This window comes from Triticum dicoccoides, chromosome 3A, assembly GCF_002162155.2.
Source record: "Triticum dicoccoides isolate Atlit2015 ecotype Zavitan chromosome 3A, WEW_v2.0, whole genome shotgun sequence".
Classification (NCBI taxonomy): Eukaryota; Viridiplantae; Streptophyta; class Magnoliopsida; order Poales; family Poaceae; genus Triticum; species Triticum dicoccoides.
Window position 1 is genome coordinate 322,305,540 of NC_041384.1, and position 17,418 is coordinate 322,322,957.

At 42.1% G+C, this 17,418-nt stretch overlaps 1 long non-coding RNA gene across 1 annotated transcript; it reads left to right on the forward strand.

The window, feature by feature from the left end:
- The first annotated feature begins 11,440 nt into the window (after window positions 1–11,440).
- Window positions 11,441–17,148, forward strand: LOC119271552. Its single transcript, XR_005134597.1, has 5 exons — window positions 11,441–11,603; window positions 13,297–13,391; window positions 14,109–14,193; window positions 15,485–15,551; window positions 16,876–17,148. It is a non-coding gene; the product is annotated as an uncharacterized LOC119271552 (long non-coding RNA).
- The last annotated feature ends 270 nt before the right edge of the window (window positions 17,149–17,418 follow it).

Sequence of the window (17,418 nt, forward strand, 5' to 3'; positions counted from 1 at the left end):
CTCTTCATCGTTCTCTTCCTCTTCGTCTTCCTCTTCTTCGACGGTGTCTTCGTCTTCGTCTTCCTCTTCCTCTTCCACCTCTTTCTTGTTGCTGGCTCTGGTTTTTGCTTTTTGTTTCTTCTACGGATTTTTGCTTGTCTTTTCAGCATCTGCTCGCTTCAGGCATGTTCTTGCATTATGTGGTTCATACTCCTTTGCATATGTTACAAAGTCTGGTGCTTGCTTTTTGTGGGTGTGGTCCCTTCTTTTGTTCCATAACTTTGGGTTGCTATTTTTGAGATTTGGGTTGCTTGACCTCCTCGGCATTGTTTCTTTCCAAGAGTGTTGGACAGGTCAGCTTGTTGTGTCCCGCAACCTGGTTGCACACACTACATTTCCTGTGTCCAAGTGGCACTCCATTCTCATCGAGCACCACGACTCTTCCTGCAGGTGGTGCCTTTATTTGCGCTCTCTTGTCACTTTTCTTTGCTGCAGTAATTTTCTTCCTACCCTTTGTTTCAGACTACAGCGGCAGTTTCATCGTCCCTTGCTGTCGCTGCTCCATTGATTGGCCATCACCCTGCTTGCATTGGTTGGCTTCAGCGGCGGCGTTGAGCATTTCAGCTGCATAATAGTGAAGGTCATCTTCAATTTCAGCGTCCTCTTCAGCCATCCTTTCGTCAGCATCCACTCGATTTGCTGAATGTATTGCATCAAGCTCTTCCACGAGCCTCTTGAGAACATAGTAGGCTCTGTCATACTGCTAGTCACATCTCATCGCTTTCTTGTTAACCATCAAATTCAGCTACAGCAAGATGTCTTGCTTCGATAGCCTTGAGCTGCCATCCGATGCGGTTGTGTTGTAGTCCCTTGTATCAAAGGTTGGCTGTGATTTTGCAGTCTTTGTGTACCGTTTGAGGATATACTTGTTTGGAAATTTGTCAGGCTTCAGGTAGTCTAGTATGTTCATGATGTGAAGGCAGAACAGGCCTGCATTTTGCGATGAATGCAGAATACATAGTTTGTGAGCCAGCAATGAGTTTCATAAATTTTGATATGATACTACTAGTCTAGCTATTTAATGAGTTTGTTTTCCCGCTCACCTGTGTGTGTCCAGAGCTTGCATTCACACTCGTATATTTCATTGTCTGGGTCATCTACAACCTGGAATTCATGCTTTGACCAGGAAAATCTTTCTTCATCATCATGGCCAGGCTTGTTGTGGTAGTACACAAGGTACTTAGTGGACTCTGCTGTACACTTTGCGTGAAATAGCGTGGCCTTTCTCATCCTATTCCTCATCTCAGTGTACACGGCTCTCGTGTACTTGATAGACATGTCTTCCTCGTAGCCGTAAGTTGTCTTTGTCACATGATTGGTCTGCACATGTCAAAAAGTAAGATATTAGTCGAAGCAGAATCATGGGTTTCATTTTTTTAAATTCAAAGTGCACATGTTGAAGGTAAATAGAACATGATGGTGGTGTTTTGTACTTGTCATCATACCATGTTGGTCATTGTTTGCTCGTTCTCCTTCTGCATCCGAGTTTGTATGCAAGCATTGACCTGCCTAGCAAACTTGTGTAGGTTCTGGGTCCCCTTGACAAATCCTTTCTTTAGCACGTGGTTCATGCTCTCGCTTCGTTGTGTGGAAGTCATTCTAGCACAGAAAATGTTCTTGTAATATGCTGAAATCCACATCTTCCTATCACTCCAGAGCTGCATCATCATCTGGTCGTTCTCCAGGTGGTACTTGTGCACGAGTTCAGCCCAGACATCTTCAAACTCCGTTGGCATCAGTGGCCAGTTCAATATAGCTGTGAACTCCTCTTTGAATGTTTTATACTTTTTGTACAGCAGCGCGAGGTATTCCCTGTACTTCTTCAATATGTGCCGACGGCATAGCTTGTGGACGGGTGTTTGGAAATGATTGTGGTATAGCTTTCGCCATCGATGGGCACTGGTCTGATCGAATTAAAAACTGAAACTTGATTCTTTTTTGTAGTGATGGTGAACTTATGTTGCACAAGTAATTGAACTTCACATCTAGTAGTATGGCTATCTAAGAATGTCACATGTATTTTTTTTCTTACAGCAGTGTTGCTGAACTTCTGTGGTACCAGTGCTTGAACTTCACAGTTAGTAGTATGACAAACTAGTAGTGTCACACTCAAAAAATTTCTTACAGCAGTGTTGTTGAACTTTCTGTGGTAGCAGTGATTGAACTTCACATAAATAACTATATTTTTCTGAACATGCTACATATTTTTATCTAACAGCTTCGTCCTTGAACTTCTATGATTCATGTACTTGAACTTCACATTCATAACTAATTTTTTTCTAAACATGTGACAGATAATTTTGCTTTCTTGTATTGCTAGTTGGACTTCTGTGCTAACAGTGGTTGAACTGCATTTTTTACATATTTTTCAGAAAAAAAAATGTACCCAACCAACAGATACCCATAGACTGAAAAGATGATGAAACTTGAGGAGTTTTTTTTGAACTCACCTGTTAGAATGCAAGTTGGGTGCTTGTTGTTCATGCACCGTAGAAATGTATCGAACAGCCACTTGAATGACTTTGCATCTTCGTCTCTTACCAGGGCAACAGCAAATATCGTTGACTGCAAGTGATGGTTTGTTCCAACAAACACTCCCAGGGGCATATGAAATCTGTTGGTCTTGTAAGTCGTGTCAAATGTTACGCAATCGCCGAAGTCTTGATAGGCTCCTCGGCAGCTTGCATTGGACCAGAAAATGTTTTTAATTGACTTGTCCTTGTCCACTTGGATGTCATAGAAAAACTCATCATTTATTGCCATCATGTCTTTGAAGAATGAAACAAGTTTTAATACATCATCCAAATCATCTTTCCTTGCATTCATGGCTTTCCTGCAAATCACACGCCAACATGCATTTATTATTTTTGCTATCAAAGGGGTTGTGAGCTAGGATGCTTTTTTACATTGCAGCATGTGGGTGTTTGAATACTTACTGGTTTAGTAGGTCTCGTCCGGTCATGCTTAGGAAGTAGCTTCCATCTTCATTTTCAGATAGCATGGACATGATTGTTGTGTGCTTGACATCATGGTACTGCAGGAGCTTTACATACTCCAGAATAGTGGGGTCATAATTCTTGTGTGAGTGCAAGAATACCAGCATGTCATCAGTTTGCATGAGCTGGTGATTATGATTGTACTCAATGTCCACTACCACGCATGTGTCATCCTCCTGCACCTTCACCCTCATTCTTGCATTGCAGCCCGTCCTCTGTGATGTTTTGTTTCGCTTTCTGTTGGCCTCTGAAACAGAAGATGTGTGTATCCCTTGGAAGGCACAAACAAAATACTTGTGGTTGCCATTTCCACCCGTCTTCCTGATTCCAAAACCAGCGTGTCTGGCGTATCTGTTATAAAATTCCCTTGCTTTCTCTACATCTTTGAATCACATCTTTAGTCTTGGTATTAGATAATCTGGTAGATCCGGCGTCTGCAGAAAAAGAAAAAAATAATCCAAACAGCACGTTAAAATGCAGTTTATGAACTTGTTATTCTGGAGGGAGCAGAAAATGTGCAGATAATACAAGATGCGTATATAAATATTTTTTGTTTCACTTACGTGCGTGTATGATTGCAACTCCGCCGGTGTCGGCTGCTGTCCCTCTAGGGTGGGGCATGGCGGAGTAATCATAGCAGGATGCAGCAGTGGATCACGAGGAGGAAGGAGGGCTGAAGATGGCCTCTCTCTTGTTTGTGTCCTTTTTGCTTGAGGTGGTTGTGGAGGTATTGCGATCCTGGTCTTGGTTTGCTCTTTTGTTTTGTGAAGCAATCCATCTACCTTATGCCCCGTAGAATTCTGACTTGTAGCAACAGCAGGATCAAACGGTGGTAGTGTGCAGATCACTCTCCTCCGTGTGTGTGTTGCTGTTGGATTTGTCCTGGGATCCGGTTTAGTTGCTTCGCTTTGGCATTGATGAGGCACACCAGGATAACCTCCAGAGTTACACGCAGGACTTGAGCTAACCCCCTCCTTCATCGGCGTGCTTGGGAGTCTGCTAGTGGATACAAAGAATCCGCGGGGGATTTCCAGCGTCACCCAATTAGGTGGAGGCGCAAACCTGTGCGGATAGGGCTGTGACCCAGCATCTTGGAAGTATCCGTGTGTTTCGGGTGTCATCCATTTTTGGTCTAGAGCAGGTTGGTAATGTTGTTGGTGCGTCTGAGGTGTGACCCATTGAGGGGGTGGTGCAACGCGTACAGGCTTTGGATTGTGTACTTGCTGCTGGGAACTTCTAAGCTTCTTCACGCGTCTCTCGTCTTACTGACATAAAAGAAAAAATGTCTATTAGCACACAAGTTATATCTGCATATACCTTTGTAACTGAACTTAGCATTATTCACAGCCTGAACTTCTCATATAAAAGTGGTGAGAGCCATCACACTATGCACTGAGTTCAGCATCTGCCAATGCCTTTGTACCTGAACTGAGCACCCTTCACAGAATGAACTTCACATCATGTTTTTTAATTCTACAGTATTTGATTACTTATATGTACCTGAACTGAGCACTCTCCACAACCTGAACTTCTTGTTTTGCAAAGGGGAAATACTGTCTACAGTTAAAAAACCTGAACCTTCATGAGCTTTTGAATGGTTGGACTGCTAGTGCATACCAACCTGACCTTCATGTCATATCACATGCATGTTCTATTTTCCTTTTTTTGCACAGAACCAGACACATACCAACCTGAACTCTAGCACACTTACTAGTTGAACTTCACATGGCTTTTGCACATGTGAATGTGAATGCAGGCAGATTTTATAGTGTTTGTAGCCTGGACTGAGGCTCACATACTACCTGAACTTCACATGCCTATAAGCAGGCAGGCAGATTTTACAATGTTGTTTTGTAGCCTGGACTGAGGCTCATACACTACCAGAACTTCACATGGTTGTAAGCAGGCAGGCAAATTTTAAAAAAGTTGTTGTAGCCTGGACTGATGCTCACACACCACCTGAACTACACATAGCTGTAAGCAAATAACAAACCGAAGGAAGGAAGAAGTTCAACCACACCCTGGCTAGAAGGTTGGCCAACCTTTTTCCAGCAGCTGATAGGCCACCTTGAGAACAATTCGTCGTGGAGGTATGAGAGGAATTCTATGGCAATCCATGTCTTGCAGGGGGCGCGAAGTTCATCTGCACGAAGCAAGAAGGTCAGAGAAGGCAAGATTGAGGAAGAAGGCAAGATCAGGGAGGAAATTCATATACCGTTCTTAGATTTGAAGGCGCCGCCGATGCGGCCTCCACCGCCGGGATGCTTCCTTGGGTGTGTCGTTCGCCGTAGGTTGCGCCTTTGCCGTCACGAGCACTGCCAAGCCGTCTGGCGGTGACGATGGACCGAGGATGAGGCTTCCGGAAGTCCATGGCGGCCGTTCGTCGCAGAAATCCGGCGGCTTCGCCGGCTCCGCCGGCTCCAGGCGACGCGGGCTCCCTCGCGCCGGCGTCCGCCGTCGCTCGCTCGCCCGCGCCGACGGTCGGGCAGGAGGTGGAGTCGGAGGGGGCGGAGCTCGATCCAGTCGGCCAGGATCTGGAGAAGGAAGGGAGGCGCTGGATCTGGCGGATTTTCGGCAGCGAATCAAGGCGGAGATCGAGGGGAGGAGCGGCGAGGAGGGGGTTGGGGAGGGGCGTATCGATCAAGATCGGGGTCCATGTGGGATTCTGCCGGGATCGGGGTCCAGGTGGGATTCTGTCGGGCTAGGCCGGCAGTTCAGGGAAGTTCGGGAACCTGTCTTCGGGCTCTATATAGGGCTGCTGTGATCCAAATAGTTATTCTAATCCTGGGATTAGAATAGTGCCACTATATATATATATATATATATATATACAAAATGGCCCGTGCGTTGCAACGGGATAATAAAATCGTGTTGCTCAAATCAGGTTTCAAATATTCATACTCAATATATATACACATATTTGAATAGTTATGCACCGATCGACACGCATGTGGATGTAAGGCATGTGCATTCTAACATGTTCATAATGGAACCATGTTGGACTTGATCCTTGATGCTCATTTTATTTTTGAGTACATCGTTGAAGCATGTATGATAGGGAAAATAAAATATAGTCTCATGATGGGTTAAAAAACGTTTTTTTTTCATTTTCTAGTTCTGTTCTTGTTTGGTTTTCCTTCAATTTTTCCTAGTTTTCTTTTCTTTTGCATTTTTATCTTTCTAATATGGTCAGCATTGTTGAAATACAAACGGAACATTTATTTAGTATAAATGCCCGTGCGTTGCAAGGGGCATGTATACTCTGTGGAACACCCATCAGTTGCAAAAAAGAAGTACTCCCTCCATTCCAAAATAGATGGCTCAATTTTATACTAATTTTAGTACAAAGTTAGTACAAAGTTGAGTCATCTATTTTGGAACGGAAGGAGTAATTTCGACAACATAACTTATCTGTAAAATAAAATAAAATGCAGCTGTCATAATAGTCCTATGGTGAAGGATAAATGAGGAAACTGACTTTGTTTCCTGCCATAATCTACTTACAATGGCTCCAGATCGACATACCCCCTGTTTTTTTAGTCTAGAACGACATACCCCTTGAAACGTGTTTCCTGAACATGTTGAATACATCCGTTGCAACCCGGCCCGACACAACTATCACTACAAAAGGATGGCACAACTCAGGATTGGAAAGTATAAAGCAGGACTTTATCGTTGGTACAAGCCAAGCCACATGATAGTATGAAATCTCGAGAAGATTATTTCAGAAAAGTAAAAATAATACTGTAGGATTTAAGCAAGGTGCACTATCAATTCATAAACAGTACCCAGATGCCTACTAAAATTAAATCGGATCAACAAATCATCTAGCAAAAATCCTTGAACATGACACATTTTCATCATTAGCCAGTTCAATTATGAAAAAACAAATCATCAACAGATGATATGAAATAGTAACAATATGCTGCTTTTGGGCTATAGTTCTTGCAACTAATGGAGCAAGTGCAAAAGATACCCAACACTCCACACGGCAAGGCACATCTTGTTCCATATTTCAGCTTTTGGACTAAGACCACATAGAGAGACCCGTCGTTCATGGCAAGAACTGTCCTGGCAAGGATTGAAAATATTCAAGGCCGTGCAATGGCGATGGAACCAAGTGCTAGCTAAATCTATCTTCTAATCTACTGAATGCCTGAATGCAATGCCCTAATCACGGAGCGGCGACTTTTGAATGTGATATACTAATCTCACGACTCCTCGTGTGGAGGCGGCAGATTACCCTGCCACGCTGCCACCGACGTCCGAGCTCTGTGCGAACTTGTGGGATCCTGGGGGAGTGAGCGCCCATGATAGTACATCACCAGCTGGTCGTGCCGCCATTGCTGCCGAGCTCTCCTTCCACGCTGCCGCAGATCAGTCGGTCATCCCGCCACCATTGACTGAGCTATCCATTCGTGCCGCTGCAGAGCAGCCTGCCACATCGCTGCGCCAAGCTCTTCAAACGACCCACCACATAACTTTGCCTTGTACTCTAAGAATAGAATAGTTAGCAAATCAATTGGTTGTCAAGAATAAACAAGCGATTGTCTTCTGTATATCACTTTCAGTTGTTCAATGAAGATGGCTGCATTGTGGAATTCCGCCACTCAAAATACTGGAATGCCTAAACTAAAGACCTAGACACCTAATAATTATTGTTCTTCACAAGTTTCAGGTCAAGACATTGTTCTAGCCCAAAATATAGGAATGCCCAAACTAAAGACCTATACACATAACTTTGCCTTGCACCCACACTGACGTTCTTGTAGCTTTGACATTGTTGTTCACAGAATAATTTTGTAATGAGCGTGCATTTCCAGTTTCATATATTATGAAACCATAATATCCAAGGTTACAAAAAACCAAGCAGTCACGCTGCCGATACAGAAACATCACTGCGTCTCAACGACCATAAACTGGACCAACGAACTTGACCAACTACTGACTCTACGAAATCACGAATTCACCAACTAACTGACTCTTGAATCCAGGTAAGTTAGTTAGTCCAACAGGTGATTAAGAAACATATGTACAAAAGCATAAGGCTGTCAATTATTGTTGTCAATAAACTAAGAAGAAACGATCTGATAAAATATGCATCCAACCAAAGAAGTACTGTAATTGTAATAAAAGAATCAGAAATAAGATAGTGACCTGAGTTTTGCTTCTCTGACATATCAGCTCCACCATGGGCGAGGTTCTTGCATGGGTATCGCTGCTCGGGCCCTCTGCAGCTTTCCATCTTCATCATGCTGACTCTGAAATTTCTGAAGTACTTCAGAAAAATGAAGAGTTCAGTTCTGAACTGTGGGAAAGGCTTCAGCACAGATCATGCCCACACACTTGTGTTTTGCAAGATAGACAAGCAACCAGATTATGAACGGATAATATACAACATCTAGTTTGATGATGCACTTGTTCTTGGAGTAACCTACAACAAAAAGAACAATTTATTTTCATCTTTTGTTAGAGATAGGAGTTTGCTCTACTGCGGGTACTACTACAGTACAAGCATTAAGATTCTTTATGGTTCTTTCTTGTCTAAAAAGGAATAAGAAAAAATATATCTTCATCTATGATGTTGGCAAAATTCCGTGAAGTCCTTCTAGCTGGTAAATCATGCAAACTAATGGAGGTGTTTCCCTGCCAACATGAAAGAGGAAGAAAATTTAGGAGCGTAAATAACCATAGTGCGCAGTCTATGATTATAAGCAAATAATCATCGTTCCCACGATGCAATTTGGTGCCAGAACAATATTTATTATATTATGTACCTTTGTTAACGGAAGCAGCAACCCCCTCTGAGCAAGTTCAGTCAAAGCCAAGCAGCCTCTATGCCTAGAACCATCACCTTCAGTATTCAGAATGCACAAGTTAATTACTTTTATGTAATTCAGTGACACTAACTAAGAAAAGCTGCAATTTTGAAAGATAGAAAAGAAGCTACAAAACTCTTCAAATAAACAAAGGGTGCTTTGAAGTGTATATGTTATGTACCTAGACAACATACACAATAATTCTGCTTCCACCTGTTTAAGATTATACTCAAAACAACTTAGCACATGTGGACATGAGTCACACAAAGATATGTCGAGCTAGAATTTTCAAGATATGTTGCGGCTTGGCCCACATAACAGAGTATCAGAGAATAAAGTATACCTCTGACAAAGCAATTTGGGGTAATAAACAATATTTAGTACTGCAGAAATATGCACTCAGCATGGCCATAAAACAATTGGTACTCTTACCCCTGCATAATTTGTGTAGAATGACAATAAAAATTCACCAAGAATAAGACTAATTAATTAAGTAAAGAAGTAGCGATCAACTCAATTTCTGCCCTCTAGTCAGTATCAACATTTTGCCAATCAAAAGAGCAAGTCAGTCTTCAAACAACACAATGATATATTATCTACTACGAACTTGTAGATTTAATAATGGAGCACCCCCCACATAAAAGATGATAATTATAAAAGTTTCTATTTTCTTCAAAGTAATATAGAATAAGCTTGTACATAGTAAGAAATAGTTCAAATATTTCACTCAGGGCAATAAATTATATTAACATGATTTTGTGCGCATTCAAGCAAGGCATGCACCCCTGTCAGCTGCTCTTACAAAGTGATATAAAGATGATTTAGGACATATGACAGTACTTTATTTTTTGAGCCTATAGGGAAATCAGATCAACCTCAGAGCTATACAAAGAGACCATAGACATACACCAAGATGTTTGAGATAATGTGGGAATTTTTACAGTTTGTACTCCTTACAATGGACAGAGAAATCTAGAAATACATGCCACTTGCGTTGGAATTGGTTAACCTAGCATTATAAATCTGTAATCTTGATGCAGAACAAAATCTAAAGCTAGCTGAGCAGGCTCGTCTGATGCCCCGCTGGCTAGCTTTCTTTTACCATGGAGGTACCACATGTTCAATATAGATTTTTGGTTTACCTGCATTCGCCTTAGCCACACTGGCCGCGTGATGAATGAAATAAGCAACCGGGTGGCTGAGACGCGTAGTTGCTCAATAACTAAATTCGTGCATGACCATGGAAACATCCAAAATCCCAAATCATTGTGTACTCTGTAGGCTTTTTTCCCAAAAAATCTGATAAACATGTACACGTGTTTCTTCTCTGAAAATCTGAAAACATACAAACGAATTCTTCTAGATAATTGTTTTAGAGATGTTAAATAAAAAGAAATCTACTCATATGAATTTACATAGAAAGTTTGAAATCTCCATTGCCGTCCGGTAACAACACAAGCCACACCTCAAACCTTGGGGCACACATATTTTGCTGCAGGCTCAAACAGAAATTAGCTTGAAGGGATGGGAAGGCTCAAACCTTGGGGAAAATTGCCAATAGAAAATTATGATTTCCTTTATCTACATTGGATGCTGACCAAATTCACGCGGAGATTAAGGGGAGGAGCGGCGAGGAGGGGGTTGGGGAGGGGCGGCTCGATCGAGATCGGGGTCCAGGTGGGATTCTGCCGGGATCGGGGTCCAGGTGGGATCCTGTCGGGCTGGGTCGGCAGTCCAGGGAAGTTCGGGAACCTGTCTTCGGGCTCTATATAGGGCTATTGTGATCCAAATAATTATTCTAATTTTGGAATATTATTCTGTTACTCCCGGCTCTATAAGGGGGCGATTACACGTCGAATAACCTTTGAGCCTGAAAACAAACAAGAAATAGAACACCGCCGCCGCCTATGCACGCCGCCGCCCATGCGCCGCCTCCTCCCTCCCGCCGGCGCGCCGCCTCCTCCCTCCCCACTGGCGTGTCTCCTCCTTCCTCTCCCGCGGGCGCGCCGCCTCCTTCCACCCCTGCCGGCGCACCCCCTTCTTCCTCCCATGCCCGCGCGCCGGCACCCACGGCCGGCCCCAACCACGCGCCGCCGCCCAACTCCGGTTCCAAGCGCCGCCGCCCGACCCCTGGATCCGCCCGACCCCTGGATCCGCCCGCCGCCCCCCAACCACCGGATCCGTGTACTGCGTCCACCCCTGGAACCACGCATCACTAGCCGTCCTCCCTACTACTTCTGTCGCGCCACGAGATTCTCACCCGCCTTCCCTACCTCTGGTTCTCCGATGGAGCTGGTGGGCGACAGTGGTAAGCTCTTGTTCACACATTTTCAGCTGCTGCACCTTCGCCTCCGGCCTGCTCACTCTTGAATATTTGGACTGATGCTTCCATTGGTGGAGGTTGTGGAATTCCAGCACCCAACGCGCCGCCACAAGGTTCCGCTTCTTCCCCTCGCCGCTGAGGCCCTCCGCCTCTAGGATCCGCTTGCTTGCTTCCTACCCATGTTCCCCTCCCTAGCCAGCTGAACCGCCTTTCTCCAACTCCTTGAACCGCCCTGAGCGCCCTAGCTGAACCTTCGATCTGTCGTTTGCCCCTGGGAGTGACCCATTTTCGTGCGACCACACACGCAGCTCTTGGCTAGCAGCCACGCTGGCTGGTCACCTCCAAGCTTGAGGATACTAGTTGGCGGCTTCTTGTCGCGAGCACACCAAAATGGATCTCTGCTTCGGGCCGCGGTGGGAACTCCAGGTATGCTACTAGTGTTTTGCCATGCTGGACACCAAGCAGCGCACATGAGAAAGATTGCTCTGATTTTATAGTTACTGTGCATCTAGTTAGCTCATGTGCATCTAGTTAGCTCCTGTGCCTCTAGTTTGTTGGGCAAAATGAAAATTACAGTTGAAGGAAGATTGAGGTTTAAATTTCAGAGACGTTTTGAATAAAAGTTTTGATAGTGTAGTAGCAGAAAAACATAGGGCGGGTCTTGTAGTTTTGAACTTTTGGATATGTATGTCAATTTTCAGTCAAGTAGCTTTTCAGATCAAAATGATGTACCGTTAGTCGCTATATTGCTCAGTTCATGTGCAACCATTGGAAGAGTTCGAAAATTCAGAACTCGTCCATTTCCATAAAATTCTATAAGTTTCATGTGTGTGCTGCTACAAATCTGAAATATTTTTCCAATCATACTAGTACTGATGTAATAACCTAAAAAAGTTGAAGAAAAAATCTGTAAGTTTGGTGCAGTGCTGCTACAAATCTAAACTTCTTATCTAGTCATTCTAGTACTGATGAAGATCGAGCTGACTAAAATAATATACTGCTACAAGATAAAATCAAAACCAAGACCACTGCTAGTTCAAAACAAAAAACACGACCCAACCCTCTTGGTAGAAAAAGAAGTTCAAATTTTATGCGTAATGGGCCACCATAACTCATGCCACTCGATTGGTTTGTTTTCCTTCCAACTGGTCATAGCAGTAAATGATCAATACAAGTAGATGATTGTGGTGTTTAGTAAAAATTCCTTCAAATACATATGCAATCGAGCGCAAGTTCAACATCACCGTCTCAGAAGGTTCGCAGATATCATCACGACGAATTTAGATTTTGAAAAGGTTCATATAAGAAACCACATGAAAAAACACACTTACTTACGAAACCTTTTATCCCAAACAAGTTGGGGTAGGCTAGATATGAAACCCTTTCACGAGGACTTCCCAGGAGGTCACCCATCCTAGTACTACTCTCGCCCAAATGGGTTTCATACCCAAAAGACTGGCTAGTTTTTACGTTGGCTCGCCAAGCCTATCACAACCCTTAGATATGAAACCCTTTCACGAGGACTTCCTAGGAGGTCACCCATCCTAGTACTATTCTCGCTCAAATGGGTTTCATACCTATGGGACTGGCTAGTTTTTACGTTGGCTCGCCAAGCCTATCACAACCCTCCTCCTTTACCCGGGCTTGGGACCGGCTATGCCTAGAAGACATAGGCGGAGTTCCACATGAAAAAACACAGAGAACAAAAAAAGATTCAAAGAGTACGAATGCTCCTGACGGGACTACAAGTCTTTGTGTACAAATATTAATGCAGGGGAGCGAAAAGTTAATAGCATTTTTGCCTGTGGGTGTTTGTACTTCTGCCTGAAAGACAAATATTGTGTTCCTAGCTCATCCAGTTTGTCAGAATAAATTTCTTTTCCTATATAAATAATTTTTCTAGTTGCAGAACTACATGTGCTACTCTAGATGAAACTTCTGAAACCTCCAATGGCACTTCTATGTCTAAAACGTGCATGTTTCAGTGTACATGTTGAAACTGCAGTAATTTTGGTGTGCAGGTGTTTGAAAAAAAAACACCTATTACACATTTCTTGTTGAAAGTCAGTGATTTTGCCTGATTGTTTCTGCTTACGGAAATGAAAATTATTTGTTACAGGTTTCCTTTTTCATCCGCCCCTCTAATTGTTTTCGAGAACAGAGATGGGAGCAACCTGCAATTTGTGCTGCATGTTCAAGAAATTGTTTTGACTTGTAAGCTTGGTAGCATAATTTACTAGGCAGAAATATATGCAACTTGTACATTTCTTGACTGCCAATAGTTACTTAGGTCCACATAGTTTCAGAACCGAATGTCAGAAAAATGATGCCTTTTCAGTTACTGTACATTACTTGGCATTTGAGCCCTCACTATTGTCAGAATGTCAATGCTAGTGTAATCCCTGTTGAGATGCCGCTCTTCTGAATTTTGGTTCCCACACCCAAGTCTGGTGGTTTAGATATTTATTTTCAACAAGTACTGATAATAAAAACTAAAAGGTCATCCATCACAAAAGTTCACATAGCATGATACTTGTTGGCGTAGTATTGTCTAGTAAGTACAGAAGTCATGCTCGTGTAGTAAGTACAGAAGTCATGCTCTTATTTGCACATCATGCAAGTTCAACTATATATCACCCATGGATGTCTCCATCAGTCCGACTATTGCTGCTGCTTGAAAGCACTAAAATTTGATTCGGCCAGTAAGTTATTAGCTGATTTCATTTTTATCATTAATGGGCTCGTTAACAACCTCATTTGTCGAACTGATTAATAGTCGATACTAGATGCTAGATTATTTGGACTGATTGAGAGGACATAAACTGGTTAGCAAAAACTTATTTTGATTATTTAATTACTGCTAGTCAGTCAAGGCATGGATGAAATTCTCTTTTGAACTGAAACCTGTATTGGATTTCTGAACTGATGCAGGATAGAGAAAAAGAAAATGAAGAGAAGGATTACCATCTCATTTGCCTCGATTTACTATAAAGAACACATGTGACAGCAAGTCCAGGTATTACTACATGTGGAATACGAAAATACTTTTACTGAGAGTTCACTTAAATCCTGCATAGCTACTAGCCATAGGAACTTAATTCTTGAATGGTTTCAAACTTGTAATGTTCTTATCAAAATTTCTCTTTTGATTTTTTATAGATCTTCCTTTTGCTCCCCTGACTCCTGCCCTCCCTCTCTTCCCTTTGACGTTGTCTATACTTATGAAAAATGGATTTATATATTTTGCATAGTCGATACTTAAGAAAACATAAGTTCAAATCTTCAAACTTCAATCAGTTCAAGTACATATGGAACGTAAGACGACCTTGCAAAAACAACAATAGCGTAGGAAAAAAGTTCATTTTTCAAACATAAAAAGGTACAAAAAACTTCGCCCAAAATTATATGACAGTTCACTATGTATGACAAACTAAACAAAAAAATGGTAGTACACTATGCAAAGAAAAAGTCTCACACAAGTTCATTTCTAATAAATTCATAAGTTCAAACTCACGTGGCGGGGAGGTTCATTGAACAATTATTTTAAAAAATGAAAACTATACTTATACAAGATAGTTCAATATTTTATTCTATGACAGTCAAGAAAAACAGAAAAAAAGAGGTTCATCATGTGATGAACAATACTACCAACAAGTGTGCTAGAGATGCAAAAAATTGATAGCATAGCCGATGCTATTTCTCATCCAATTTCTGAAGAAAACTGAAGTTGATCAGAGTAACTGAAGAATAATCTGTTAGTTCTCGAGTATGTGTAATGCTGCCATTTCACTGTGCATTTAATTCCATCATGATGGATGTATTACAAGATATGGTTGTATTATTATGTTCAATAAAAATGCCATTTTGCTGCAACATTTTCTGTCAGCTCCTGTCAAGTTATACATGTATGTGAGGATCCTTCTATGTAGTAAGTTCATAGTAGAGAAGTCAGGGACTTCGTAAAGAACGTGAACACCAAAAAACCATTAAAAACCTACAGGGGAGTTCAAGAAGTTCATGGCTAGTTGTCCGTGTTGTGTATTCTTATCAGTTCATAATCGAGAAGACATGTATTCTTATCAATTTGTTTATCTACCCGGTCGTGTTGTGTATTCTGGTCAGTTCGTGTGTGTATGTGTTGCCCTCGCGGTGTACGAGAGGCCGCCCGTGAGGAAGTCGCCGATCTGGTCGAGGCATGCTGCTATTCTCTATTTCCGGTAGCACAAACATTTAAAAGTTCGAACACCAAACCCTGGTAAATTCATCTTGACAAAAACTCATCTCCCATATTTGTTCCTTTTTCGTAGGATGAAGTTAAAACAAGATGCACAAGTTCATATTTTCTATGCTTTTCAGTTCATCTACTTCCTGATGGTGAGTCTGATTTCCTTTGTGTTTCCATCTCCTTCATATAGCACAAACAAGTACTTGTCATTGTGCTTGAGAATGAGCACCATACTGTCACTTTGGTTAATGAATTTTGTAGAAATTTCTCTCGGAATTCTAATGTAGAACTGCTGCTAACTTCATAATTATAAGGACCATGCATGTTATCCAATGAGCCATCAATTGAAGCAATTTCGAATACAGAGAGGCAAATACACATGATTCCCAACTAATAGATACTAATGTTCTTTTAGCACATTGCTAGTAGTTGTATCAGTTACCTTTCTTTTGGAGCTATGTAATTGATAAATAACCAAGAGGGAAAGCGCACCATCACAACTGCTCGCCGTCCCCCACACGTGGTTGCTTTCCTCCTCCCGTGCACGTATGCCACCTCAGCTGCTACAAATTCTTGTGTGGGTCACCGTTCCTCACTCTGGCGTGTGTCACCACCACCATGACCTCCCCCAGCCAGCCCCCACGGCCTGCCTCAATGGTGCCAGGCATGCCCTCGAGCTGGTCCAGAACCACCACGACGTCCAGCACCGTTCCCTTACATATGTGAGGTGCTCGTGTGTTGGGGTGTTGCATCTACGGCGAGGTCGCCGTACTGCACCAGCTCCATGTCACTAACCTCATCTCTGGTTTCTCTTCTATACGACTTAATAGGGGTTCTTCGGTGGAGGTTCAACAAAATGACCAGGATCAGTTCATGCCTCCATCCACCACGCCATCAGGAACATGATTGGTGAGAAACACCTTCGTGCTCCTCCTCTCCTACTCTTCAGTTCACATACTGCCATCCATGAAGGCCATTTTTTCTTGGAATCTAGATTTTGATCAGAGCTCTGTAAAAAGTCCATTTAAAAGTACTCAAGTCCAACTTGAAAACCAATAGCAGTCCACTAGATGAAAAATTTAGTGCTCATCAGTACGACAAGCAGCAGTACTGATCAGTATGACTTACACAAATACTAGTACTGATTAGTACTTTCTTAATGTTAAAGATGAGCAGTAAAAGATACAAATTGCAGTTCCAGGGCAATAACATACTAGGTAAAGCTGAATGTACCTAGCCAGTTCAATAACATCATCTCCTTGTGCAAAAAAGTATTTAAAAAGGTCGAACTGACATCTGCTTCAGAATTTCGCACAAAAAAATATTTATCTTTATTTGTCTTTTTCATGTTGAATTATTTGAAGTAAAACAAAAATAGCTCAGTTCTGTGACTTTCATCATTTGAAAAACTACATGCCTCATGTTCGAACTTTCAATTTGTTTAAAACTAAACTGATGGTGCTCTTGTTTCAGGGCCAGGGGAGAAGGCAGAATCTCTGGGTGCATGATGGAAAAAATTGCAAGTTCTTGTTTAGATGTTCAGGATACCCTTCTCTCATTTCATTTATGCTCAGGATAGGAGGTGCATGATGGAAAATTGTGTATCATGTAGTTCTTGTTTAGATGTCGTGCAAGTTCAAAAATAGTCAATTTTGCCACTGGAGAGAACCCGTTGGTTGCATTGTTTTTCCAGTGTGACGTCCCTTGGTATGTTTGGAGTATTGTTGTTGTTGCTCTGCATGCGAATGAATTAGCTTGTCCTGCTAAGATGAGGATGTTTGTGCCTGAGTCTTGAATTTTAAGAGGTCATGGGAGATGAATAATTTCTGTCATATGAAAGGACAAAAAGGTTTGCATTAAAAATATTGATCAGGACGAGTTAAAAACAGTGATCAGTTCAGAATAAAAAGAAATGAGAAATGGTCAGTTTGAATTAAAAAAGAAACACACATAGAAATTCAAATTGTAAAAGTTCTAACAAAAAAGAAACCCCACAGAAATTCAAATGGTGAATGT